This window comes from Corvus moneduloides, chromosome 2, assembly GCF_009650955.1.
Source record: "Corvus moneduloides isolate bCorMon1 chromosome 2, bCorMon1.pri, whole genome shotgun sequence".
Lineage (NCBI taxonomy): Eukaryota > Metazoa > Chordata > Aves > Passeriformes > Corvidae > Corvus > Corvus moneduloides.
Window position 1 is genome coordinate 25655739 of NC_045477.1, and position 26528 is coordinate 25682266.

At 41.1% G+C, this 26528-nt stretch overlaps 1 protein-coding gene across 9 annotated transcripts in view; it reads left to right on the top strand.

Moving 5' to 3' along the window:
- The window catches only part of ZBTB20 (zinc finger and BTB domain containing 20), a 501190-nt gene that overhangs the window by 370278 nt on the left and 104384 nt on the right, over positions 1-26528 (top strand). The window contains exons 1-2 of one of the 9 annotated variants that reach the window (XM_032098521.1): positions 13434-13872; positions 14548-14711. The exons of 7 other annotated variants lie outside the window; for them this stretch is intronic. The gene's annotated coding sequence lies outside the window, so the exon portion shown is untranslated. Of the gene's footprint in view, positions 1-13433; positions 13873-14547; positions 14712-26528 lie in introns of those variants that run through there. One more of the 9 variants, XM_032098522.1, reaches the window with a different exon arrangement.

The window sequence follows — 26528 nt, forward strand, 5'->3', positions numbered from 1 at the left end:
CTTTTCTAACCTAACAAGCCCACTCCTTGTCAATGTTCAGAGTCATTGTCTTACTTTCCCAATTAAACCGGCTTTTATGGCTTTCACTTTTTTAACTTGGAAGAATCACCAATTCTGGGAGCAAAGATTCAGTGCTGCCTTGTGCGTTATGCGGATTTCCAGTAGCAACCTCAGATTAAGAATTTGGTATTGATATTTTCAGTGGGATATAATTTCATTTTCTCAACACATTTGATCTGAGATCCTCGAGAAATGGTAATCATGAGACATTGCAATCTTTGCAGGCACATTTGCAGTAGCCCTAGATTTGGTTAGATTTAATCTCTGCACCTAAACTATGGATTTACATTAGGAAAAACATGAATTTAGCCAGGTAGGAGCACCTAACTCCACAGGTTCCTTCGGTAAAAGCAGGTGTCATCAGTCATTTCTCAGCGTTTCAAAAGTTTTGGCTGTGTGCCCTGTGTATTGACCATTTTACTCATGAAGGGCCTCAGTTTTGTTTTCCCTTTATCATTTCCACTTTGAGCTGTGTAGTGTTGCAGTGGTTCTCACAAGAAGCTGTCCACGTACTCCTGCCAAAACCAGAATCACAGCCTAAGCTAGCCTTTAACTGGGCATTAGAAGGAAATGACACTCTTCTCATTTTGCTAACAGTATCACTTCCTCAGCTTCACAAATAATTATCTGATCCAAAACTTCTCCATTATTATGTTGAAGTGTTTTGCGAGTCATGTGCCTAAAAAAATTCAAACGCTGAGCAGTGGTGTTATGCATATCTCTCCTTCTTGTATGTGAATATCCTATGCACCAGGAAATGCCAGGTTCATGGATCTTTTTGTCAGAACTCATCAGTTCTTGCTTTCTGAGTCATCTTTCAGATTGTATGAATTTTAAGTATTTGTTGGCTAGAGAATGATATGCTGAGATGACTGGGTGGAGAAAAGAGAAGAACTACTGAAAGGCAGAAGTCAGCAAGTTGGTTATTCTGTTAAAGATAAATCCTTTCCCAGAGAAGAAGTTACATCCTGTAATGCTCAGATCAGTTTGATATAACAGAGTTGCAGGCTGACAAATTCTCTGCTTTTCTGCTATTATGAACAGAACTTACAAAAAACCCAAAACCAAAACCAACTAACAGAAGATTATTGTGATTACTTCAGCTGTGATTGAAAGGGGTAGAAGAAACAAATCTCATAAACAGTCTTAGAAAGTATTTCCCATTATAGTCCATATAAGAATTGGCAACATTTAAATAGCATGGGTGCATATAGGATGCATTTAGGAAGCAGCAGAAACTGCAGCATCCTCTTTGCTCCCACTCCGCTCCATCAGGTTCTTGTTCTTCAGCTCAGCTGCCTTTGCAGGACTGCATCTTAAAGTGTTGCTCCTTTTGGCTGAAAGTTTTCTGACTTTGTCACTGAAAAAAAAGTATGGAGAAAACACAAAAGTTTCATTTCTCTTGCCTAATTGAAACAGCGAAATTGGTTTGGCTGTTTTGGTGTGAGAGGCAAAGCAGAAAGTACAGCCCCTCTATTTAAAATAACATGACTATTTTACAGCCCACTTTGCACAAGTGGAGCCAGGGAGGTAGGCAGGATGGGTTGTGAGAGAAAGAGGCTGCAAGGAGAAGCACTGCAATCTCTGGCACATCTTAAGCAGCAGTATGACCCTTTGATACTATATATGCACAAAGTTTTGTTGAGCTGGCACAGCAAGGTTGTGCTACCTATGTTTGCGTGGTCCACCTGCATGTACATGCTATTTGTGAATTTCTGAACCTTCCCCTCAGCCCATTTACAGTTTGCCCAGTGATTTAGCAGAGTTTTGCAATCTCACAAAAGTCTGGCTCATCAGATGTAACATTAAATGAAATTGGTTTGTATTGCAACAGGATTGGTGGGAGGATCAAAGGCTTGGTGTAAAATAAAAGGAGGTTTTTGGTTTCTGTGTGCTGAAATGTTTCTATTTCCCTTATTTTTTTTATTAGTGTATATTAAGCAATTGAATTCTCCAACAGTAAGCAAAAAATTCCACCAAAGCGGTTATTAAAGAAAGCCTCTTCAGTTATTGTGTCAAGGGCTGCATGTTATTTCTATGAAAGGTCTCAGAAACTGTGTTCTTTTAAGGCTGATCAAAATTTTGTTTTAAAATCAGAGGTGTGCACCTAGACAGCACAATATATCTGATAATTCTAGCTTATTCTGAAGAGCCTGGGGTCAGCTAGAAGTTTGGCAAATTGTCTCTCAGGCCTGGAAGTAGTTCTGGCTTACAAATTTAAAAGCCAAATTCTTTTTTAGTATTTCTTAAATGTCAAAACAACCTTCTGACCTTGAAGATTACTTTCTCTGTATACTTTTTGGGGCTTTTAAGTAAAAACCAGGCTTTTTCCTAGTGAAATATGGTAGCCTGTTAGTCATCAAATCTGAGAATTTAGAGAAGGGAGGGTGACATTAACTCATCTTTTCTTTCCCTTTGCCAGCGCAAGAATGGGCTTCATTCATATCAATGGCAGCTGGAGGGAAAAAGACGTGCTAACCTTTAACTGTGCTTCCAGTCTATTTCCATAATGTACACTGTGGCTTCTCCGATGAGGAGTGCTCTGTCTGCAGCCTTTCAGACCTTGTAACAACAATGAGAGGGAGGACAAGTTTCTCTGCTCTGTATCAGAAGTTACCTCCAGTGCCCTGATTTCGGTCTGTCCCCACCTAAGCACTGCAGGAAGGTAAAGGCCATATTTAGTGCAGCTGGCCAATTGTACACTTCTTTAACCCAAACCGAGCATTCCTAACCCTTAATAATATGATTGGTTGAACTTAAATAGGACATTTGAGCTGCCCATTTACTTTACGTATCTCCTGTATTCTCCTTTTCTGGAAAGTAATCTTGCCACTTCTGAAAGTTTTTTGAAAACTGAAAATATGTCCTTCCTTCATCCCTTTTCCATCCACCTCTTCTTCTTACTCTTGCGTTTCCTTTTGGAAAACAGTATCTGTGTGGTGCCCCTGTTTCCAGCAGAGTAGAAGCAGCCTGCCCTTCTCACTGTGAATGAGAAATGGCCTGGGAGGGAGCAGCCTGAAGCCCTTCTCTCTCCCCTGAAAGTGGAGCATAATTCATCCTCATGGCTCCCAAATGCTGCTGCTCTGTGCAAAACTGACTTCATATCCTTTTGGTTCCAATATGATGAACCCCGAAACTTCTTATGGCGTGAGCTCTGGGCCTCTTCTGCCTCAATTATCCATAGTATCTAACATTAAGGCATTCTCCAAGACTTTCTGCCCAAGGATTTGTAATTACTTAGTGATTGTTAATGACTCAGCTTTCCCTGGACTTCTGTGAAGTAGGGAGGTCATATTTTCAGCACTTAGATGTAGAGGAAACTGAGTCACAGGATGAATCTGGATTTAACAGAATACCTAAGCACATAGTTCTTTGAGTTTAAGGGTCATTTCAAGAGATTTTCTGAGAAGTCATTTGAAATATCTGCCTCAAGTTGTCTGCTGAAAAGCATCTTACAAATAACTGAATAGTGTTTATAGCAATAAATTAATTAGGTACCACTGTTACGTAGAGATGGAGAAACCAAGGCATAGCATTTGCTTAAGGTCAAGTAACCTGAGAGCTTATGCTCACAGAGTTAAACAGCTTTCTTTTCTTAGTCTTTTGTGGTTACATTCTTTCCTTTCTTCATGTAGCTGACCATTTAAAAGATTGAACAAGGCTTTTTGGAGAAGAGATTAAATTTGGAGGTGTTGGCTGTAGTGTTCCAAGGTGATGGTTATTCAGCCAGTTTACGATGTAGTATTATAAATTATTAAGTATATTGAAACGTTAAAAAGTAATATCTGCTCAATGATATGCCAAGTTAATGTAGAACAAACACCTACTACTGATCTGTAGTTAAATTATTTAATCTAGAACTAATCTACTGTTCAAACCCATTTCGAAAATGGAATAGTTCTATTGCTGATAATAATTAATTGTTCAAACCCATAGGGCTAAATCCAGCAGTGACCTAAATGATAGGACCGAATTACACATTGGACATCAGTGTGTGGGAAAGTAAGTAACAAAATAGTATATGTTGCCCTGGTTCTCTCTTATCCTGGCCAGTATCACACACTTTTGCTGGTAGGGTTTTGTTCTGGTGCTGGCTTTTTCCCCTAATTCTTGCCTCCAACATTGGAGTTCCAGCACTTTTATGATTATTTCACAGGGAAAGTTGGTAGAGGTTTATGTTTTCTTTGCCCTGCATCCGTGTACACCCGTTCTGTGACCTGGCACAGGGCGTGGGCCCTGGCTGATCCTGTGGAAGAGTTTGGCTGAGCAGGGCTGACCCCACATCTGGCAAGGGGAGCTGCCTGCCAGAGCACTCCTGGTGACCTCACTGGAATTGCTACTGATTCACCCTGATGTGAAGATGAGCAGATCTCAGGCCAGGAGGCCTCAGTGATGAGGTGTTCCCAGCATCCCGTTTCAGGGAAAATACCAAGCCCCTTTGATGAGGAAGAAAAAAAAAATGGGTTTTTTTTCTCTCTATCTCCAAACACCTCCACAGAACAACATGGGGGAAAGGAGAATAGCAAATATTCAATGGGAAATTTTGTCTTCATTTTTTTCTTCTTGGAGAAAAAAATTCCCCACACAAATCAAAACAAGATGGAGCCCTGGAGCCCCACCTGCTGACTTGAGGGAGCAGAAAGAGGGAAGATGCCTGGTCGTGTGCCAAGCATTCAGCACTGGGCTTGTAGCACTGTGATGTGGCACTTGAAGCTCTAGGGGCCTGGAGCCAGCGTTACAAATGCAACAAGAACTCTCATGAAAACGAGCCTCTTAACAGCGTGTGGAGCTGGTCTGTGATGGCCTCAGGAAATCCCCCTGGCTAGACAGGGCCTTTTTATCCACTACATTGCTCTGACTCAAAGAGAAATCTCACGTAACTTGCTCGACCAGAAACTGAGCATGCATACAGTCTGCAGCGTGGGGCTTTGGAATTTCCGTATTTTCAGGTAGTCATTCCCCTCCTCCTGCTCTGAAGAAGTCTGCCCTGCCCTTCTTTGTTGTCTCATCACACGTAGGGCCCAGTGCTGCAAGCATGTGGCGCGTCCTCAGTCGTCAGCCATCAGGCTTCATGCTGCCCTTCCTTTGTGGTCAGACCCTTGACTGATGGACACTGGCCTAGGGCCCCTGATTGGAATTAAGATTTTCACTCCTTGGACATTTGGCTCTTTGAAGCCCAGAGAACTACTTTTAATAGTACCACAACTGGCACTACTTGTTTTCAGGCTCAGGACCATCTACGAGCAAATGCTTGCGTATTAATTACAACAAAGAGCAAATCTACTTGACATTTGATTTTGTTTTTCTTGTTTCCTTGCAAGCTTGAAAATGAGCTGCTTTTGCCAAAGGAAAAAAAAAATCAAAATGCATTTCACGCCTGTTTTTTTTTTTAAACTTGAAATAGGCCCCTTGAAAAAACTGACATGTTAAACACCAGCAAGAAAATGATTATTTGGACATATGGCTCCTCTTCCTGAACTTTGCAGAGAGGTTAGATAACGCTCTTTCACATCTTAAAAGACTAGACTGCTGCTACATTACTAACATATTCTTATGTAATAGTCTGGCCCTGATGATACTTTATCCAGTCCCAGTAATGTAATACTCATTTATGGTTCGGTCAGTTATGAGGGATTTGGTTTTTTCACAGATTATCTTCTAACTTGTTGGGTTTTTCATTACACTGTACAGAAGTAGAATATAGAATAGAATAGAATAGAATAGAATAGAATAGAATCATGCACGGAAACATATTGTGGCTCTGTCTTTCAGGAGGGTTTTGCATTGTAATGATTGTAGCTATTAAATACTGCCTGGTTAATACAAAAGTAAAACCAAATTTTAAAACCTCACTCTTAAATTGAGACAAACTCATCCAAGCTCATCCATTTACTTTTCAAATAAGGCTGTTTCATAAAGTGAAAAATCTGTAAGAATTAAAATAAAGTTGTGAAACCATCTGAGATAGTGAAATATCACAGGAAGATTGTCATTGCCTTGACACAACTGATGTTAGCAGTGATGCAAAGTCTGCAGGTACTTGCAGAATGCAGAGTCATACAGGTGAGCTGGCCAGAAACCAGCAATATCCCACAGTGAAACTATTTGCAGTTTTGGAGTATGAGAATGAAACTTTATGAAACTCTTTCATAAAGAAACTAGCTTTTAAAAGACTAGGACCAGGACTCCTCCACTGGGTGAGGGAGCATGGGAGCCTCTTCACTTTGAGCTAAATTTCTATCCTCATCCCAACAAACTTCCCTGATTATATTTTTCTTGAAAATTATGTTTACCACAATTTGTTTCATGTTCAGTGACAGAGCTCTGCCATGGAAAATTGTAATTCACAGAATCCTGGAATAATAAAATCAGAAAAAACCTCCTTAAGTCATCTGGGTCCCACCCTCACCCTGCTCAAAGTAGAGGCAGGGAGGATGAGGTTACTTTTTTAACCAGCTTGTTCATGTATGCATGTATGTATATATATCTTCCTATATACCAATTTTAGAAATACTTATATCCTACCATGCATTTTTTCAATAAGAGTTTCTGAAACTTGTGATTTTTAGAATAATTTTAGGTTCTCTCACTGATAAGCAAAAACTCTTCATCAGAAACTGTCCTGCACAGGAATGAATGTGCAGCTGTACAGTCCCTGTACCCAACCCTTGCTGAGCCTGGTTCCTTCCTTTAATTGTAAGATCACTTTGTTTAGTGATGATGCGTCATAGGGGCATAAATATCTCACCTAAGTAATAAAATAATGCTTTAACCAAGGATTATTCTTAGACTGAACCCTGTTCCTGCAAAGGGGGAGAACCCCAGTTCTGCTACCCTGCATTAATTGCTGCTGTTTGTTGCACATGGGATGTTCTACTAGATGGAGCAGTGGTCTAATCCGATGTGGCAGCTCCTACATTTTTATCTTGTAAGTGCTTTACTTACATGAATTAATTGTGAAAACACTCTTGTGATGTTAGTCCTTGTTATGATTCCCATTTTAGAGACCCTGTGTCTAATTCTTAATTATACTAATTCTTCCTTATGCTGGTGAGGTTCTGGATCTGTGAAAGGGTCTCCCAACTCAGGGAGATGGATTGCAGAAATGTCAATGGCAAAATGAGAGTTCATTGCCCTCTAGCAATTCTCTGTTTCTCTGAGGTTGGAGAGAAATATTGGAAGACAAGTATAAAAGTGGTTCTGTTGATTTGTACTAAGGACTACACAGGAGTTGCATAGCTCAAGCCTGTAAGAGGTGTTGTATTAGCCAAAAATAAATTATTGCAGTTGTTGTCACTTCTTTCAGTGTGGCCGCTGTCTCATCAAAAGAAAGGGAAAGCCACCTCTGCTGGCCCTTCTTTTCCTTTTATCAGGATACATTATCAGAGAATTGACATCCTACCTCCCCCAAAAAAACCAAAACAATTACCCAGAAGGAGAGGCAGTGAGCTTGAGGGAGGGAGAAAGAGACTGAGGTTTTCCCAGGAATGAATAGCAAGCCATTTTAAAACTAGTCATTATGTGCTGTAACCAGAAGGACCTTCTGTCTTTCTGTAAGATAAAACTACCAGTGAGATGTATTGCAAGATAATTAGGAGCAAACAGGCAGGAAGAGTGAGTGATGTGCTACTCTTCATTTCCTGAGCCGGTCTTGTTCCAGTCACTGTGCAAGCTGCAGCTCTGTCTGTGGAGAGAGTGGAGGTGGAAATCAACCCTATCTGTGTCTTCTTCCCTCATGGCTTCACCCAGCTGAAGGACGTGATGGACGATTATATCTGCTGCAGAAAAGAGTCAGAACTCTACACCCTCTTCTGGGTTTTTGGCTTCCCACTCTATTTATATCCAAGTCTAAGAGATGAAGTCGTATGTGCAGATAGAGACCCTTTTGCAGCTGTCCCTGAGACAAAACTAATGGTTGGACAGAGAAAACAAAAGCCCTCAGTGGGGTTATTTTGGTGGCAATCTCATGTTTTTGGCATGGCTGTGGCTGTACAGCTCCCCAGACTGCAAGCAATGTTGTTGTTCTTACAAAGGTTTTGTCTAGAATGAGGAATATGAGAATAATTACAATTTTTCCTCACCGTTGAGCCTATGGAAAAGCCTCCTGAAACAAGACATCTTTAGATAAGAAAGGCTGGAAGCAGAGGCACAATACCTGTCACCTCCAAATGCAGGAAATAAGATTTATGAATATGTGACAGCACCAAAGTTAGCAAGAGGGATATGTAGCATGTTTCCCGTCAGCGTTTAGAACAGAAGTGGGGCAGACGTCCGCTTTAAAGTTCTTCAAATCAGAATTATAATTGTCTACCCATGAAGGTATGAGAAAAAAATTAAACCTCCTGACATCCTGAGATACTTATGCTTCTTACAAAAATCATAGAATAAAATGTAATAGACCAGAGCAGAATAGGCTGAATATAACACACAATGCTGTTTAAATAATTTTAATTTTAGAGCAGAGATGCAATTGGTAACAATAGTATGGATCATGATAGAGAGTAGAGAGTTAATGTTTTCAGTGTTTAAAAGTCTTCGGGGGCCTTCATTATAAACTTCCTTGTAAATGTACAGAAAACACGTTACCTGCAAAAATCACGTCCTCATTTAACTGCTTTTTAACCAGTGATCAGATTTCCTTAATTTTCTGTAAAAACACACTTTCAAAATGTTACTTCTGGGCCCAGTGCAGCTGAGGAGGAAGAAAGGCCAGAGTCCTGCTCGTCTCATGTCTTCTCAACCAGATGTTTTATGGAGTTCCCCTAGGTTGCAGTGTTGCTTTTCCAGTGAAGGCAAGCAAATTGCACTGGTGCCCAGGAGGGCATGGCTCACTTTTCAGCACATCTTACTGTGGTGGTAGCACGCTAAAACAAAAACAAAAGAACAAACATACTTCTCACAGACCAGTTTGCAGTATTTTCCTTTTTTTTTTTTCCTAAGAGAGGCTCTCCCACAAAATAAGCCATTATGTATGGATTGTCTGAGAGTAAAAATGTGGAGACCCTCTGATGCTTCCCTTTACATTTCCCTGTTGTCAACAAATCTCTGAAAGGAATTGCCTTGGGAACTGGGAACTGCATATTGTAGGTAAAAGGTGCTTTAGGAACCAATCCTGGATATTCGATATAGTTTGGGGCAGGAGGAGTGGGGGGAAGTGAGGGGTAGAGAGGGCTGATTTTGGTAATCAGTGCAGTAAGGAGTAAGCTTTTTTGTTTTGCCCCAGAAAATCAAATGGCATTTATGATAGAAATGAGCTCAATGTGAGGCATGGTACCTTTCTTCCTTTAGCATGCAATGGTACCTACTGAGCACAGTGGTGCAAGTTAGGAATTATGCTTTCCCAAAAGATAAGCAAGGAGTTGATTTCTGTAATAAGTGGACTTCCCAGTCTCTTTCTCTAATTTCTTATGTACTGAATAATAACCGTGTATTCACCCTCTCCAACATGCTGTGCTGGTTTACATCTCTGAACAAAAAGCACAAGCTCACAGCTGTTTATGAAGACAAGCCAATAAATCTAGAGGAATATATTTATACAACGCATCCTTAGATTACATAGTTAAATTCCATTTCTTCAAGCAGACAGAGCTCCTTCTTTGCAAAGGAACCAAATTCCTCTCTGTGCCACCCAGATCTGTTGATTTTCCATTAATGTCAGCTCTTATCAGCTATACTGAGTGCTACAAGTTGCATTGCAGAATACTTCATATACATTAAAGCAGTAAGTATTCTGCCATTTCCGTGTCCTGTTTTTGGCATGGCGTTAAGTGATGCATGTAGAAGTCAGAAAGTGAGGAGCAGTTCTGGTGGCTTTTCCTTTGGTAAGTCGTGCCGTTTGCCCATGGCAAATCCAGGTGCAGTTCTCATAAAGATCTCTTTCAATTCTGTAGCAATATTTTGTTCCTATGGAGAGGGTGTCATACATGAGTCTGAAAACTTGTTGCAGCACTGATTGCCTTTTCCATAGCAAACAGCAAACTTTGTTCAACTGATCAGACAGACTGAGCTTTCAATTATCACTTCTTCGGCTAAACCTCCCTGATACACACGGTAATTTATATGAAGGAAGACCAAGCAAGAGGGCACCATGCAAAGCTAGAGATCATCATCATCTGAGTTAAAATCTGTGATAAAAATCTCAGGAGAGGAAGGCGATGTACATTTTCTGGAGCTCCTCCTGGCCTTATGCATTTATTTAGACTCCAAGTCAGCTCTTGGATGATATTCAGGTAGAAAGCAGGAGGTCCTTGACTTCTGTAGCTTCCTGTAGAATGGGACCAGCTGAGAGCAGGACTTAACAGTAGTGTTTTCTACATTAAGCGCTATAGGAGATTTGGGGACCTCTGTATCAAGAACACATGATAATAAAATATGTGCCACATAGTAAAAACTCACCTGGGTGAAATGCTGCTCCTTCTGATATCAATGGAAATTTCCTTTTGACCAGGGGTTGCTATGGCAGCAAGCAGTGGAAATGAGAACAAGGACATTTTGATATGTCTACACTGTGGATTGCAAATTATGATACCCGAGTTAGTTTTAAACAGTCTTGCAAGGAGTGGTCTAGTTAAGGCAGCTTGAAACACCACGTGGCCTAATTTACCATGCTAAGCAGTTTGCTTTCCTCTGTGCTCAGGGTCTGTTCATGCCTGGGATAGAGCAGAGGGGAAGAGGTATTTGAGGGAATGCCTCTTTTAGGGCACTGGGATGAGGAACAGACTGTAACAAGGAGTAGTGTAGGGAGGGAGAAATAACGTGAGAGAAAGTAAGCTACAAAACAGGAGGAACAGCAGTCCATGGAGTCAACTGAATGGAAGCAAATCCAACAGCAACAGAAGATGGATGGGTTTGGGGAGCCAGGGTCCAGTCTCTCCCCATAGCAGTGTGCTTTGCTCTCCTCCTTGAAAGTCAGCTAAGGGCTCCTGTCTCTCAGCAATTTCTTTGTCAGGAAGACACTGTCAAATCACTGAATGAAGTATCCTCGCAGTCCAGTGATTGATCCCCTCGTAAGTGCTGTTTTACTCGAGCTGCTGCTGGCGCTGCCGGCTGAAGTGGTGGAGTCCTGTATTACAGCTCCACAGGTGCTAACCTGCCTCAGCCTCAGCAGCAACGTGGAACAGCTTCTAAGTTGACTTTTAAAGAAAACCCTGAGAAATTATACTGAAAATGCATCACTGTAATGTTAATGTTACTAAGTCAAACACTTAAAAGTTAGGAAATGCCACTGCTAATGTTGTCTGTGCAACCTTAGGGAGGGCCCCATGTACCATTATCATACCTTGTAGTTACATGACTGCACACTGTTTCTTCACTGAATCCCTGCATAAGGTGGTCAGGTCCTCTGCATGTTTTATTAGAAATGTAGCCCAGAGCTGTTTTGCACTCTGCTGGATTATTACTTTGGTACTGACCCAGGGAAGAGACTTGTCTTTGTCACTGTGCTCTACAAAATCTCATCTGAAAAGGAGTTGAGGCCTTTGATGGTAGTGTATTTCTCTGAAATCTCCTTTTCTGTTCCTTGGGATATCTTACGTTACATAATATTTCAAATGTAAGCAATTCATATTTTGGAGAGGCTGAGGAAAGAACTCATAAATAACTTCATTAAGGCCAATGTCCCATTTGCTTCTTCAATGCATCCCTCTCCCATTGACTGTTTAGATCTTGTCTAAACTGTGTGAGTCAATGGGCCCCAATGGGGCTGGTAGGCAGGTGGGACACAGCCAGCCAGCATGTAACATTTTAAAAGGTGGAAAAGGCCAGGAACCCACCTTTTCCCATGGCAGAAGTTGATAGAAGGAATGAATAATATTGACATCTCCCATCAGCTCTCCACTAAAAGCAAAACACATAAAAACTGGTTCCAGATTTGCCTGGAGACATATGTCAAAAAGACGATGAAATTAATATAGAGAAGTTGATAGGACTTTGGTCTTTTGTTTCTTCCTTCCTTAAGCATTTGTACCCAAAATTCAGAGTGAGGGGAGAATCCCAGCACTCCCTCTAGAAGGCCAGCAGTCAGCTGCATTGCGAGTCCCTTCTCTACTTTCTTCCCATGATTTTGAGTGGCACTTGCAGGTTAGTCATGCCCATTTAAAAGTTTATATACAGCAGATGTTCACAGAGCTGATCAGGAATTATGGATTTGATGTTGTATCTGCAGCCCTCTGTGACATACAGAAAATGTATTTAAAACACAGAGAATATACCTGCCTTGCAGAATAAATTCAGACACCTCCCTTGGTGCTGTTTGCTCAGGAGGAGACATCTGAGTCCCTGATGAGGGGACATTCAGTGTCCTGAAACCCAAAGCAGGTCCCTTGGATCTGACAAGGGAAAGTTCTGGCTGGGCAGGGCAAGGCAGGGCGGTGATGTCTGGGAGCTAAACATGCTGACAGCTCCCTCTCAGAGCAGAGTGTTACCTGCTGCCCTCCTTCTCAGGGGGAGAGGCCAACTGGGCCACACCTTTTCAGAAGCAGACTTTGCACAAGTGTCATAAATCTCTGCCTTGCCTGCTGCACAGCGCTGCCACTGCACTGGGTATCACCAGGAACCATCCATTTGAACTGTACCAGGAACCATCCATTTGAACCATCCATTTGAACTTGCAGCCCAGGGTAGAAGAAATAGATTACTTTGCCACCTGTTTGGGGGGATAATTTCTCCACCTCCTTGGTGCCTGAGACTTGTCTTACCCCAGTACCCAGCACTGCCTTTTCACAATGTCTCCGTCTGTACCCTGCCGGTGCTCAATTTGTCTGTGTTTGTGTAGACATGCATGGCAAGGATGTGCTCCCAGAGCTTGTGTAGTTCCAGAATCAACATTCCAGTGATCCATCAGGAAAATTTGACTGAAGGGCAGCATGGTCTTGCTTTAAGCAAGCCAAGGTAGCAGGCAAACCTGCACTCCTTTCCCCACCCTGCAGGACAGGTAGTCTTTGAAGACTGTGGGATGGTGCAGGTGTTTGTTTCAGCAAAAGCTGCAGTGATGTGTAAAAAAGAGAGGGAAGGGATCTCCCAGCTTTTTGGAGATGGCCTCTGTATAACGCCATTTGAATCTTACTTTTTGTTTGGTGATAAGTTTTAATAGTTATCCTTTGAGGATTTTCCCTGCGAGCTTATCTGAATACACCAACAGTCTTTTTTGTAATATTCGCATTTCCCCTTTGGTTCAGCCGAGCCCACTGACAGATCATTCAAATTCAATTGTTTTATGTCTAAGCCGAACAGCTAATTAAAGTAGGGATGATTAACCTGACTGGCAGTGTCGCTCTCTCTCCCTCGCTCTCTCGCTCCCTCCCTCCCTCCCTCCCTCCTGTTCCAATCAGTCTTTTTCTCACACTCTCCCTCTCTCTCTCTCTCTCTCTCTCTCTGTCTTTTGCTCTACTGTGTGTGTGTGTGTGTTTTTTTTCCTCTCTCCTAAACGTGGTCTGCTTGCTGATGGCAGAATGGCACTCGGAGATTTGTGCATTGTGTCTGGTTTCCTACGGGCAGGCTGACCCAGTGCCTCTAGGGACTTATCAATAGACCACTCAGAAGAGACAGAGACAGGAGAAAGGAGGAGGGGTGGCGGGGGAGAGAAAGAGAGAGGGAGAAAGAGAGAGAGAGAGAGAGAGAGAGAGAATCAATATCAAGAATAGAAGGAGCTCCGAAGCCATTTTTTTTTTTTAAAGAAGTATCAGGACTTGGGAAGAGGGTGACAAAGAAGGTTTTTCAAAGAGGCAGTGGAGGAGGTTCTAATAAATTTGGAAGGAAACAGTTCCCTGTCTTGGGAAAAAAGGAGAACTCCTGGCTGATTAGCATTCACACCAGGTATGAGATGTTCCCTACCCCTTATCACTGTCGCAACCGAGATGGAAAAAAGCGCTTCCTCCCCCCTTTTTTGTTTTTTGGGTTTTTTTTTGTTCCCTTCTTCCCCCCCCCCGTCAGCCGTCTCTGCTCTTTAAGGAGATGGAGCGAGCGTTTATTTTGGTACGTTGGTTGGTGGTGGCAGGGGGAGTGCGAGCTGTGGGCATTTGTGTGCTGGGAGCAGGGAGAATGGAAGCAGGGCAGCGGGGAGGGGGCGGGTGGGAGAAGAGCCGGGAGTGTGTTACTGTGTCTCCTCTTTGTGCACCCCTGGGGGGGGTTACCCAAGTTCATTTCCAGCAGGTGGATTTAGACAGGGAGTTACTTAACGCTTGACCGCCAGTTTTGAAAAAAAGGAAAAAAGGGGGAAAAAAAAAAAAAAAAAAAGACCTGCTTCCTATGTCTATTAAAGGAAGCTCCAATTTTTTCCCTCTCTCCTCTCTCTCTCTTTCCTCTCTTCCTAACCAGACAGCGGGAGGGTTTCTGGCTCCTCGCCAGCCCAAAAGCCTCTAAGTGTTTTGCACTTGTTTCAGGGAGCCCGGGGATTTTTTTCAGCATTTTCACTAGAGAACAAAGAGTTCTTTACAAAGGAAGGGGGAGAGCGAGCTTAACGCCTGAGATATGTTTTTCTATTTTTATTAGGGATTTTTTTTTCCCCCTCCTAAAAAGAAAGAGAGAGAAGCAAAGCACAGAATGTGTGGCAGCAACAAAATAGATTGAAAGGAAATGCAGTTCCCTTACCTCCAAATTATAATTTGGAATTAATAAGAACAGGAATGGAAGGGAGACAAGAAGAAGTGAGTTTGGTATGTCGTTCTTTTCTCCCTTTTTTTTTAACTCTCTCTTTAAATTTGAATTGCTGTTTTGCCAACTTACCTAGCTTTTTTTTTTTTTTTATAAAAGTTATACTGCAAACAGTTTCTGATTACTTAAAAAATCAATCAACAAATTTTTACTGGGGAAAAAAAAAAGAGGGAAATGGGATGGTTTCGATAAAAAAGAAGCAAATTAGTGGGAACAGAAATCTTTCACTTTCTGTCACTTAGAAAAAAAGTTGGTAATGGCTTGTTGAAGCTAGGATCTTAAAATACAGATGGGGCACTAACGTCTGTGTCCACGGACCCAGCTTTTCCCTGACCATCTGTCTAAAAGTCACCTCTCACTGGCAGCTCAAATGATTAGTTGGAGCTCAGGGATTTTTTTTTGTTTATTTGTTTGTTTGCTTCTTCCTCCTGTTCAGTGGGACCCTCTTTTAAATGGCTCCATTTCACCTTCTGAGTTTAGTTCTTCAATTGATCCCCAGATTGAGGGTTTCAGGATAGACTTCCTTGCACTGTAGACTTTTTGTTCTTCTGAATGTGTTTCTTATAGATACACTCTTTGTCTAGTTGTACGTGAAAAAGGCACATGTAATATAGAAGGGAATAGCGCATCATGTTTAAGGAGATGTTTGATTTGTATTTCATTGCATACAGTGTGTAGCACGCAGGATATCTTCTCTACAGCATCTCCTGTGCAGTGGTTAGGATGTTTGAGAATATATACTGTTGCAAATTCAGTAGCTTAAGGAAGTGCTTTCTTTAGCCAAATTCTGCCTTCCTTCCTATATTGATTTGTATTTTCCTGGCTTTGACAAATCGCCAATCTAAGAACAGCATCATATAGCAGAGCTACAGAAAACAAGAGAGGAAACTGTATATTATATCCCCCCTAAAAATCATGAGCACACAATACACAAAACTAGATCAAATTATTACAGAGTTATGATGATTGTTTCTGGCTGCACTACTGCTACAATACCTTGATTTTTATTTTCATGCTGCAGGCTTTCCTCAGAAGAGGTTGTCTGTTACAGCTACGTAGGTATCGCATATGTATGGTAACACTTTTTAAGCAGCACCTATGTATTGTGTAAGTGTACACGGAGAATTAGTCCATTTACATCTCCTCATATGATGAAGGGGAGAAAAAATCCATCCTTGGGCTCTGTGCTTGCACCGCTTTAGAAATCTCAGTACCCTACAGTGGCAAAACATCCTACAGGATACAGCCTGTCCCTTGCAGAAGTGAAGGAAAACTGTCCATGGCAAGTGAAACCACCAGTTAAAACACAGTTTTGTTTTCATACCAGTATCTAGACTGGGGGCTTGCAACCCCCCAGCTTCATTAGCCAGAATGCTAATGCTCTCCAAAGCTGCAGTGGGCACAGCTCTCCCAGCAGAAGTTGGGGAGTCATCCGGGGCTGAAGTCCCCCGCCCCGAGTACAGGTTCCTTTGCTGTAGGTAACCCAGGTGTTCTGCCTTTCCATGGGCAGCAGCAATAGTGGTGCCAAGTCAAAAGTACTTAGTGGGCTCCCCAGTTTAATGTGAAATGCTTGGCCGTGAGGGACAGACCACCATAACAAATAGAAAAACTTTTGGCAAATTAGAAATGCCTTTCTTCTACCTAAAATCCTTGCTTTCCTCATTCCTTCAGAGAGTTTTCCCAACTCCTGATGTTTTTCATGATCTGAATATTTTCTGTGACTTTCCTCTCTTGCTCTCTCCAAAAAGGAAAAAAAAAAAAAAATCACAGGAAAAGTAAGCAAAAGAGAGCAGAAATGGGACTTGGCCTTTGAAGTTTTCCGTAGGATAAGCAGGCTCTTTTTTTCTGCCTGAATCTTTTTCTTCTCCCTCCACCCAACCTCTCTAATCCCCCTTTATTTTTTTTTTTTAAATCTAACATGCTTTTGGTGAGAATTTTGTATCTGCAACCCTGGAGGTGGTGATTCAAGAGAGAGGTCAGAACAGAGCTGAAACCTAGATTTAGCCCCCTCAATCTCAACTAGAAAGCATCTTCCAGTGGCTGTCACTGCATCCAGAAGTAGGGAGAAAGGCGATAGCTGTCTTTTGGGGACTCCGTGGACCTGACCTGAGAGTAACACATTCACAGTACAGGAGAAAAGAGAGAGAGGGGAAAAAAAATAAAAAAAAGGGGAAAGAAAAGCTCTTTGAGCAGTAACACACTGGCTCTTTCTTCCTGCAGGCAATCCGCTCCAGCTCCTGGCGACGTGTCCTGCACTATCAGATATCATATGACTCTTTATTTGGACTCCCGTTAGCAGTATGGGCCTGTTAGGAGGCTGTTTGTTTTCTTTTCCTTTCATTTCCTTCTCCTTAGTTCCCCCCATTTTATGTGTGCCTGTGTGAGCGTATCCCCTTTATAATCTCTCTTTTTGTGCTGAAGCTTTATAGAAAAGAAAAAAAAAAAACTTAATCATTTCCCAGGGCTGTTTTTAATCCTCTGCCAAAATTGAAGTTCATTGTCGAGTTGTAAAAATAAATAACACCTTTCGGCTTTATTTCTCTCTTTTACTTCTTCCTGTGCCCTTTCTGGCACTTCTCGGTGTGTCCATATATTCTGTTGTGTGTCTCCCTGTCTCTCCTGCCTGAGTGGGTGAAGTTGGGATACACCTGTGTCAATCTAAGGAGGAATACAGAGCTGCCTGCTGCCGCTCCTACCGCTCCGTGCCGTTCCTTTCACTTTCATAAACTTCTCTCTGTTTATTTATTTATTTCATTTGGGCACCTTCTCCACACCGAGTTTGAAAAGCTGTCAGGCAGCAATCCCTGTGCTGGGCTTTTCTGCGTTTAGGTGAGCAAATGGGGGAAGTTAAGGCTGTAAGAAAATGAAATGTTGTGCTGAAGGAAGAGAGGATGAAGTGCGAGATAGAAATTAGACACGCTTTGTGTACGCCGCCCATAAAAGTTTCCTGCACCAGAATGCTGGTGCCTAATAATAGGATGGGGGGAGCCAGACAGCAGCTAACAATTGGAGGTGTGTAGCAAAGTAGCCTTATGGCAGCAGCATTTCTGATACTCAGTCACATTTTAGTTAAGGGAGATTATATATTTCCCTGTTTGTGCTGTCTTTAGTATGACATTATTTAGATAAACACTGCTGCAAAACTTTTTTGCCTGAAAATGCTAAGTCACGTCAACAGAAACACTGAATTGAAATCAAATTTACTAAATCGTTGCAAGGAAAAAGGTCTGTCTTTCCAAGAGAGGTAATGTTTTGTTTTGATACTTTCCTACGCAATGTTTTAATTTCTCTTTGTGAACTAAGGATTTATGTTGAGAATTGTTAAGAATTGATTTTTAAAGGTGGGGGGGAGGAAAATCCTTAAAACATTCCAAAATGTGAGGTTTTGAAGGGAGGAGACTTAGGTTTTTTCGGAGGAATTTGAAGTGTTTGGGTTTTTGTTCATTTGCTTCAGTTTTTTGCAACCTGAATCGTAATATACTTTGTCAAGCAACCCAGTAAATAAGCTTTTTACACAACTTTGCTCCCTCTGTAATTACTGCTGTATTTTTATGGAACTTGGTGTTTTATTTGTCTGAATTTGGTATGATCAGCAAAGCTGAAGTCCTGTTTGCACTGTAGAGACACAAAGGAGTTACTGATACTTTCTGTCAGAGGTAGATGCTTTGGCCAGCCAGTCATTCTACCAAGTTGTGCTGTTCAGCAGTGACTGTGTGCGGGCCGATCGCCACGCTCTGGAGGAAAGTATGGACAGATTTTGGTGTGTGATTTATATACATTTTGGGCTGATATTCCTATTAGAACAGCTGAAGAACTATAAGTTTTAGCCTTTCCTCTCCAGTGTATACTTAGGCCAGTGTACAAAAACAATCCTGTAAGTGAGGCAAATACAGACCAGAGGTTTTTTTTGTTGAGTCCAGAAACACCTGCATTTCAACTGTACTGTAGGTGTGTTGAACTGAATTGAGGTCACCCTGCTAGTTGGTTGTGTTTCTTCCTTCTCATCTAAGGCACCTTCCCACTGAAGTCAGTGCAGGTTTTCCTGAGAAAAGGTATTGAAAAACAGAGCTAGAACATCAGGATTTAGGGTGGTCCCCTTGAAGAAGTGTTGGAAACCAGACAGCCCAGAGTGTGTGCTTGCATAGCATAGCATCCCTCTGGAGCCTGCAGGGTGCACTTGCTTTAGTGGAGATGCTACAGCTGAGTTGAGATGACTCCTGCAGTCTGAAACTTTATTTGTGTATGCCTCCAGTTCCTCCAGGTAAGTGCCAGTGTCTGCTTTGCTCTCAATAGCACACTCATTCTTTTTATTTCATTTTTGCCAGTTGTCCCAATGAGGAGTAAGAGACTCTTTGACCAGAGACATTTTCAGGCTTCTTTCCTTTTCTCTCTTCCTCGACCAACTTAAAACCAGCTTTACTTTAACATTTCGTGCTAAGGCACATTCATGCTCCTGAGGAAGCAATTACAGACTTTGTTGGAAGAAATCTGCTTTTGGAGTAAGTGTTACGAATGTAAGAATTGTGTGCTCTGCGTGCACGGTACATGATGTTCCCTGGTACTCTACGCGTGCTCCAGTGCTCTGAGCAGTCCTAGCTGTGGGTATTGTATTTATTTGTCAGCCCGTTCTGGTAGTTGCCCATGAATTTAGTTGACTTGACAATCAGTAAACAGCTCCACGATAAGGCTGAAGTTTGAGAGCAATGTAAGTGGGAATTAAAAGGCTTCTTTCAAGTTTTTGTCCATTTCAGTGGATTGTTGCTCAACATCTTTATTTATAGGAAAGAACCCCATGCTCTTCAGACTTCTTCAACATCATCTCTGCAGAGTAGATTCTTTTGTTTCAAAGATGTTACAAGCTCAAATAATTATAAAAGACTTATTTAGATGCCTCACAAAATAAATATAGCAAAGACATGTAGAAAGCTGAAAGCAAAGTGCTGCTGCTAATGCCTGAAAGCATGGCTCTGGGCTGGGCAGAGAAGGACAGGGTCGCTGCTGCTGAAGCTTTGTTAGCCTAACTTGGACTTGGTGGTATTGCACCAAAGTTGTGTTTTGACTTGGCTTAACTTCACTGCTTTCATCTGACTTTTTTTCTAAGCCAGCCCAATCCAGATCTGTTCAGCGCTCGGGAGGGTGATAGCCAAGGGACAAAACAGCTTGTCTAACACATGTCTCTTTAGTGCACCAGTGTGTGGCTTGTGAGGCCTCAGACTGGATAACCACTGTCAAGAGAAATGTGTTTTCCTACAGCGTAATAAGTTGTCCTGCTGCTTTCAGATGTCAGAGATCCCCAGTTCAGCACTTGGTGAAAAGGTCTGCTCTCAGAAGAGGTTTCCCTTCCATTTAACATTTCATTAGTGCATGCAACTCATATAAATGTGATGTGGCCAGTAGGAGCAACAAATTCTGATTTATTTTTGCCAGGATGTATGTATTTATTCTATGTCTGTACTAATGTTATGGTGAGATGGTATTTCAACCTAAACACCAATTTCAGTGGCTTACCGCTAAAAAATGAGCTGAGTTGAAATGTCAAGTAGCTGTTCCAAGCTCAGAGGTGAAGCTTATATTGTTTTGGAAAGTATGAGGAAAGTCATGGTTACTTTTTTTCTCTTTTTCTTTTTTAATGTGTTGGGCAGCCACACTAAGACATGAGCATTTTCTGATTAACTAATTACTGAAACCCATTAATTTTTCCATTCTCATTCTATTTTTAATTTTTCTTACTTCTTCAATACAAAATGAAAATTATAAAGAGCTAATTTCCTTAAACTAATTAGACTCACAATTTTAATCTCACAAAACCCAGGAAATTCCAAGCGATGTTTTTTTGTAACTCTGCCATGTTGCACATGCCTCTCTCCTCTTTGAAACCCTTGTATTGGCCTTCAGAAAATCCTGGGAAAACACTCAACACTTTCCTGAGCCAGCCTTCTCGGTCCAAACTCTCCTGAACTTCTGGCACTGCTAAGCATCCAGATCCAGATTTTGTGATTTGAGCTCATCACTTTTGAAAATAACAACATGGAATTTCCAGACATTTCTTTGTAAGAAATTAAGGGTTTTTTTAAAAAAAAAACAAAATTAATATTTAGAGTGAGTCTGTCTCCACTGAAGCCAGCGCAAGCAGAATCCACATCCTCTGGCTAAAATTTCTGATGTCACTTTCCAAAACTTGATTTTTGCTCAGATGGCCTTTTCAGTTTGACCATCTGGAGAGCAGTTAAGTTAGTTACATAGAATATTCTTTAGGCAGTCCTCTGAATAGGACTCCTAAAACTCTTTGACCTGTTAATCTCAACTACATATCCCATCAAGCCAGCGTGAGAAATAATTTTTGTTCTGTCCTTCCAGAGAAAAGGGTTTAGTGATGATTTCTTTGGCTGGAGAATCAGGAAATACCAGTGAAAGCTCTTTGAAAGGAAGATGCCAGAGTCTTCTTCAGTGAGAGCAACTGTTCTTGATAGATAGATAGATAGATAGATAGATACGTAGATACATAGATAGATACATAGATAATACTATTTTTTTCTTGTTGAAATATATCTCCACAATTTTCAGAAGCCACAGAAAATTATCAGTGCCACAATAACCTTGTACAGCTGGAGAGTGTTAAGCAGAGCGGATCTGAGGCAGACTTCCCTGCTAATGAGAGAAGCCACCAAGTTGGTTTCAAGCTTTAGTTTGTGCCATTGCCTGCACATTGCTGAAGCAACCCCGATGTACCCTACAAGGAATTTTACTCTCTGTAATCTTTTTTAACATCTTGATTCAATTCTTTAACTTCTATTTTCATTGAATTCTCAATAAAGTCATCTCTGTCTGGCAAGCATGGCAAAAATGGACCCTCTCTAAGTAGACTACTACTCATACAGTTAAAACTTCCATCCCTCATAAACAACAAAAATAACAACATCATCAAAAGAACATACATAGAGGAAAGTAAAGGGGAACATTGATTTTCAGCCTATTCATTTTGTATTATGCTCAGACATATGCTCAGGCATTTTTCAGTTATGGTCAGACACCGTAAGACTTTTCTGGTGTTTGCTTTGGAGAACCTTTGTGAAACTCTGTAGAACTGCACCAAGCAAAGTCAGCGAGTGAGAAGCAATCTTGTTTCTGATCAAAATGAAGTACTGTGCCTAATATGTGTCTAAAACTAATGATGATAGAAACCTGGAGAGCTCTAGGTGCTCTTTTTTAGCAGACATATAAAAAGAGAGATTCAGACTGATGTTAAAGATTGCATAACATCCTGGCTAAATTTCAATGAAGGTAATTGTATTTGACCTCCTTGAATTTCCTCTGAAGTGTCAGTTGTGCAGGGCAATATTCAGTTCCTGGCCTGAACCACACCATAAGGGTATGGAGCATAGTTAAGCAGCTGCCACCTCCCACTCTTGGGATGGCTGTATTAGCTCAGCTCAAAGTAACCACTTTGCAATTTGATCAATGACTGACTCAGCAATGACAACACACAACAGCTCTCTTCCATACCTTCATTTGTCTAAGATGCTTATTATAAAATCTGACAGCTTGGGCCTCTTCCCCTCAGTGGTCTGCTGATATTTGTAAGAACTATCTCTATTTTGCAGATGAGGAAACTGAGGCACAGAAATGTTTGACGTTTCTAAATGCACACAGCAAATCAATGGCAGAGCCAGGAGGATAACTTGGGAATCCTGGTTCTCAGTGTCATGCTCTAAGCACTAGGAAACACTACCCCTCTGAACGTAAGTTATTGTTATTAAGATGTGGTTTATCTTTCATGTGAGTCGCCATCTGTTATATTGCCTACTTGCTATTAGTTACGAAAGCTATTCAAATTTTAAACTGTTTTGCATTCTCACAGCTATTTAAGCCTACAGTAGACTTTTTGACAACAGTAACAGCACTTCTCATGTGAAAGAACTGGACAAATATTAACTCATGTTTTTTCAGTAAATTTTTGCCATGCCATAAACCCACAGTTTAGACTGAATTTAAACAGACCTTGAAAAATCCATGTATTCAATGCTGATTGGTTCCATATCTGTCAGTTGTACTTCAGTTAAGACATGACTGTATATTCTCATAGATATGATTAAGAACATAAATATCCAAATGGTAATTTAATGTCAATTGAGTCATTGATAACTTCATGTGTCTTGGGCCTAACAGCTCTGTGGCTGCTACGGTCCTTTGAACATGTAGTTGGAAAAACGTATTAATCTTGAGCTCTTAGTGATGCTTCTGGGGACCTCAGTGAGCCAAGGAGAACTAGGTCAGGCTTGCTGGAGGTAGTCTGGAAAAGCCCTGAGCAGGAGCTGGGGCAGGGACTGGACTGTAAAATGAGAAAAGGCTTTTGAAAAGTAGAAGTTGCTCTGTTTTTCCTCTCAGCATCCGGTGGGTGCTAGGGGAATACGTCCATTTAGATCCTCAAAGTCACTATTTTTAAAGGAGCTGTGAAGCCCAGGCTTGAGAAAGGGTAACCCCTGCAAACAGGGAGAAATAGACTTGTAGCTGAAAAGGGGAGGAATTGTCCCAAACTATCCAATATCTGCTAGCAGTTGGAACAACAGGGACACTGCCAGGCATAGTCCAAGAAAGACTGGACAGTGATGCCTTTTCATCTCTGAAGATGGTCAAGCAGGAAGGGCACTTCCTGTAGTCCTAACTAGTTCCTTTTACAAGATAAAGCCTACTGACTTCGTTAAAGCACTTTTGTTCTGCTGAGCTAGAACATATCTTTCAGGAAGACAGATAATCCTAAAGTCTTCAGCATACGTGGTCATCAGGAATGACCACATATTTAAGGCAATTATTCTGAAGATTTTAAAGTCTGTTCTACTTGTTTTGAGTCTGAATTAAACTTAACTTCAGCTATGACTTTGTCTGATGTATTAAGGAGCCCTCTACTGTCAGAAATCTTCTCCCCATGGTTGGTATTAATAAACTTTGCTGGTCTGGCTGACTGATGGTAAATTTTTGACACCCAGAATAGAGTTAGAGGGGATGGAGAGGTGAGTAATGGAATTTGAAGCGAGAGGTGAGGAGTTACTGGTGGCAGAAGAAGTGGGTGAGTAGAGAAGAGAAACAGTATGCAGAGAGAGTAGGTTTCATTTTCTACTTGAATATATAAGACAGAAATGAAAGAAATATGTGGCTAAAGTCAAAGATCCAGTTATAAAGAGGGAAAGAGATGGGAACAAACGAGAAAAGGTCTTGAGAACCGACGCAGAAAGTAATGTGAAAAGAGAAGCATCGTAAAGCTAGTAAAGAAAGGAAAAAGAAACAATTTAATCTGCACTTGTCAATAAGGCCAAAACAAATGGTGAAATATCAGAGTATGTTAAGAATGTAACAAAAAGTAGCAATAATTCACCTTGGACTAGGGCTTCTCAAGCAGCGGGTACTTTCCCATCTCACAGGAGGCCAGCAGGCTTAGCTCATTATGGCATTGAAAATGCACTGCTTAATCTGAAGGTTAGAGAGGGGTTGGTACAGTTTTGAAAGGTCTGAACACATTCAAACTTTGTGAAAAAGACTGGCCAAATTTTCTGCCCAAGGCCTCTCTGTGCTCAGGATTAAAACTCCAATGTTCAGGGCATAACGAAAGGGGGGCCTAATTAGGCAAGAGAAAGCTCTTCTGACACACATAGCTTTTGCTTCTTTTTTTTCTTTTCCTTACCAACAAAGGAACAAAGAATAGGGTAAAACTTTCTTACGGTAAGTGTACTGTTAGTTTTCTCCAGTTGTTTCTCTTCCAGCCCTCTCCGGAGCAACACCTCTCTTTCCTCTGGTGGCTGGGACATCACGAAAGGGACTCGTTCCTCACCCACTGCCCATTTATGGTGCAGTCTGGAACAGGTCACTTAACCCCTGGCTTCAAATTACTCCAACCAACTCTAAAACCAGCTGGTGGTTTCCTGTCTCAGGGGCAGCTGAGAAGATGGCATCAACATGGCCTGTGAAATGCTTACAAAATAATTAGGTGCAATTGGCAAGGTTGCCTTTGTCTTTGGATTTCACACAGTTCAGTATGAAGAATTCTTGCATCTTCAAATATCGTATAATTTCTCTCCTGTCCTCCTTCACCTGTGAAACATCTCTGGTAATGCTCATCATTGACTGTGAGTGTAATGAGGTTTTCATGCTTTGAAGGTATTAGTGTTTTCCTCTTCAAACTTGATAAAAGCCTCTGGCCGAGGTAAACGTCTGGGTGGTTTTTATTAAGATAGAAAAAATATTTTTCTGAAGGACATTGGTTTGCTTGTGGAAATATATGACTGGTCCTAACCAATCTGGCAAAATAGAGTAAGAGAAATGGTAATTTCAAAGTTGCCATTGTAGGCCAAGCACTGAAATGGGGCCAGTCTGGATCATTCAGACTCACTTTTAAGACGATAACATGCTTTTAAAAAGATGTAAAAACAAAACAACAAAAAAAAAAAAGCCATCCCTTCAAACTGGTTTTGTGTGGCTGACTTGTCTCCAATGTGAATGAAGTGCATGGAAGTAAATGCTATGACACTCACTGCTTGCAAGAAACACATATCTGGATATTCTTGTTGATGGATGGATTACTGAGTGTCATATTCCAAGATCTTTTTTAAAAATGCTATCCTGTTGCATTTGTGCAAGCAAAGAAAAAAATTCAAAAGGACAAAAAATCAAAAACTGTTAGAAACATGAAAGTCCTTTCTAAAGCCATTTCTCCCTGTCACTGGTATGAGAAGAATTTTCATTCTCTTTAAGGCTATTTAAAATATACTTTGGGTCTAAAATAACAGAGAAGACAATCCAATGCATTCTCAGCCCTGAAACCACTATCTGTTACAGACCTTTGTTGCCACATCGCATCCAGTGAGATAGCTTACTGGAAGAACTGGTCAAAAAAACCTCAATATTGATTGGGGGGAAAAAAAAAAAGTAAAATAAGTTAAAATGTTATTTTTCTCCTTCCTCTTATTCTTTTTTCAAAATGGAAAAAGAAAAGTGAAACACTGTTTTTTATGATTCAGTTAAATTAAATCGGTGGTTTTCGGTGATTTTACTTTCTGTGAATTTTAATTCTTGTTTTTTACGTGAGATGAAATACCAGGAAACTGGGCATGCAGTTAAAATTCTCGTTAATTTTTTTTGTTGTTTTTAATTTGGTATGAAAGATTATTCTCTCAGTTTCTGCTGCCCTCCTGTCTCTCTTTTCCATATTCATGCACACTCCTGGCTCACTCTGAATGGCACTTAACTGTTTCACTCATTAGAGAGAGCAAGTGGTGGTTCTGTAACTTTGTTGATTTAAGGTGAGATCATGGTAGGGACAACTCTGGATTCTCTAAATGATACAAATTCTTGAAGATATTCTTTGCAAAGCAAGTAAGGAATGTGATAGCATGTCTTTTAATCAGGATGACTATCACTGCAGTCAGCAGTAGGTGTCACAAGCTGTATGGGTACATCAGGGGTCTGACATGAGAACACTTGTGTTCATGATGTTTCTGTCACTTACCCAATGCACAGTTTCTGACTTATCTATTTTGGCTTGTTTTCCACATCAGGGCAACTTGGCACAGGTGATAAACCTAAATTTCTTACATTTGTCTGACAGACTACTTGAGGAGTTATCTATATGCATGGCACCAGTATTTGAGGTTGTTCCTGTTGGAAAGCCAACACCACTGATTTGGTCAGTGCTAACATTTATCTCCATGTTGAAGGCATGATTTGTTTTCAAAACATTAAATAATGCTGAAATTAGGATGCTCTGTAATGATGGAATTAAACCCCAAAATTTTAGAATAGATGTTGATACAGCATTGCAGTCCACCTGT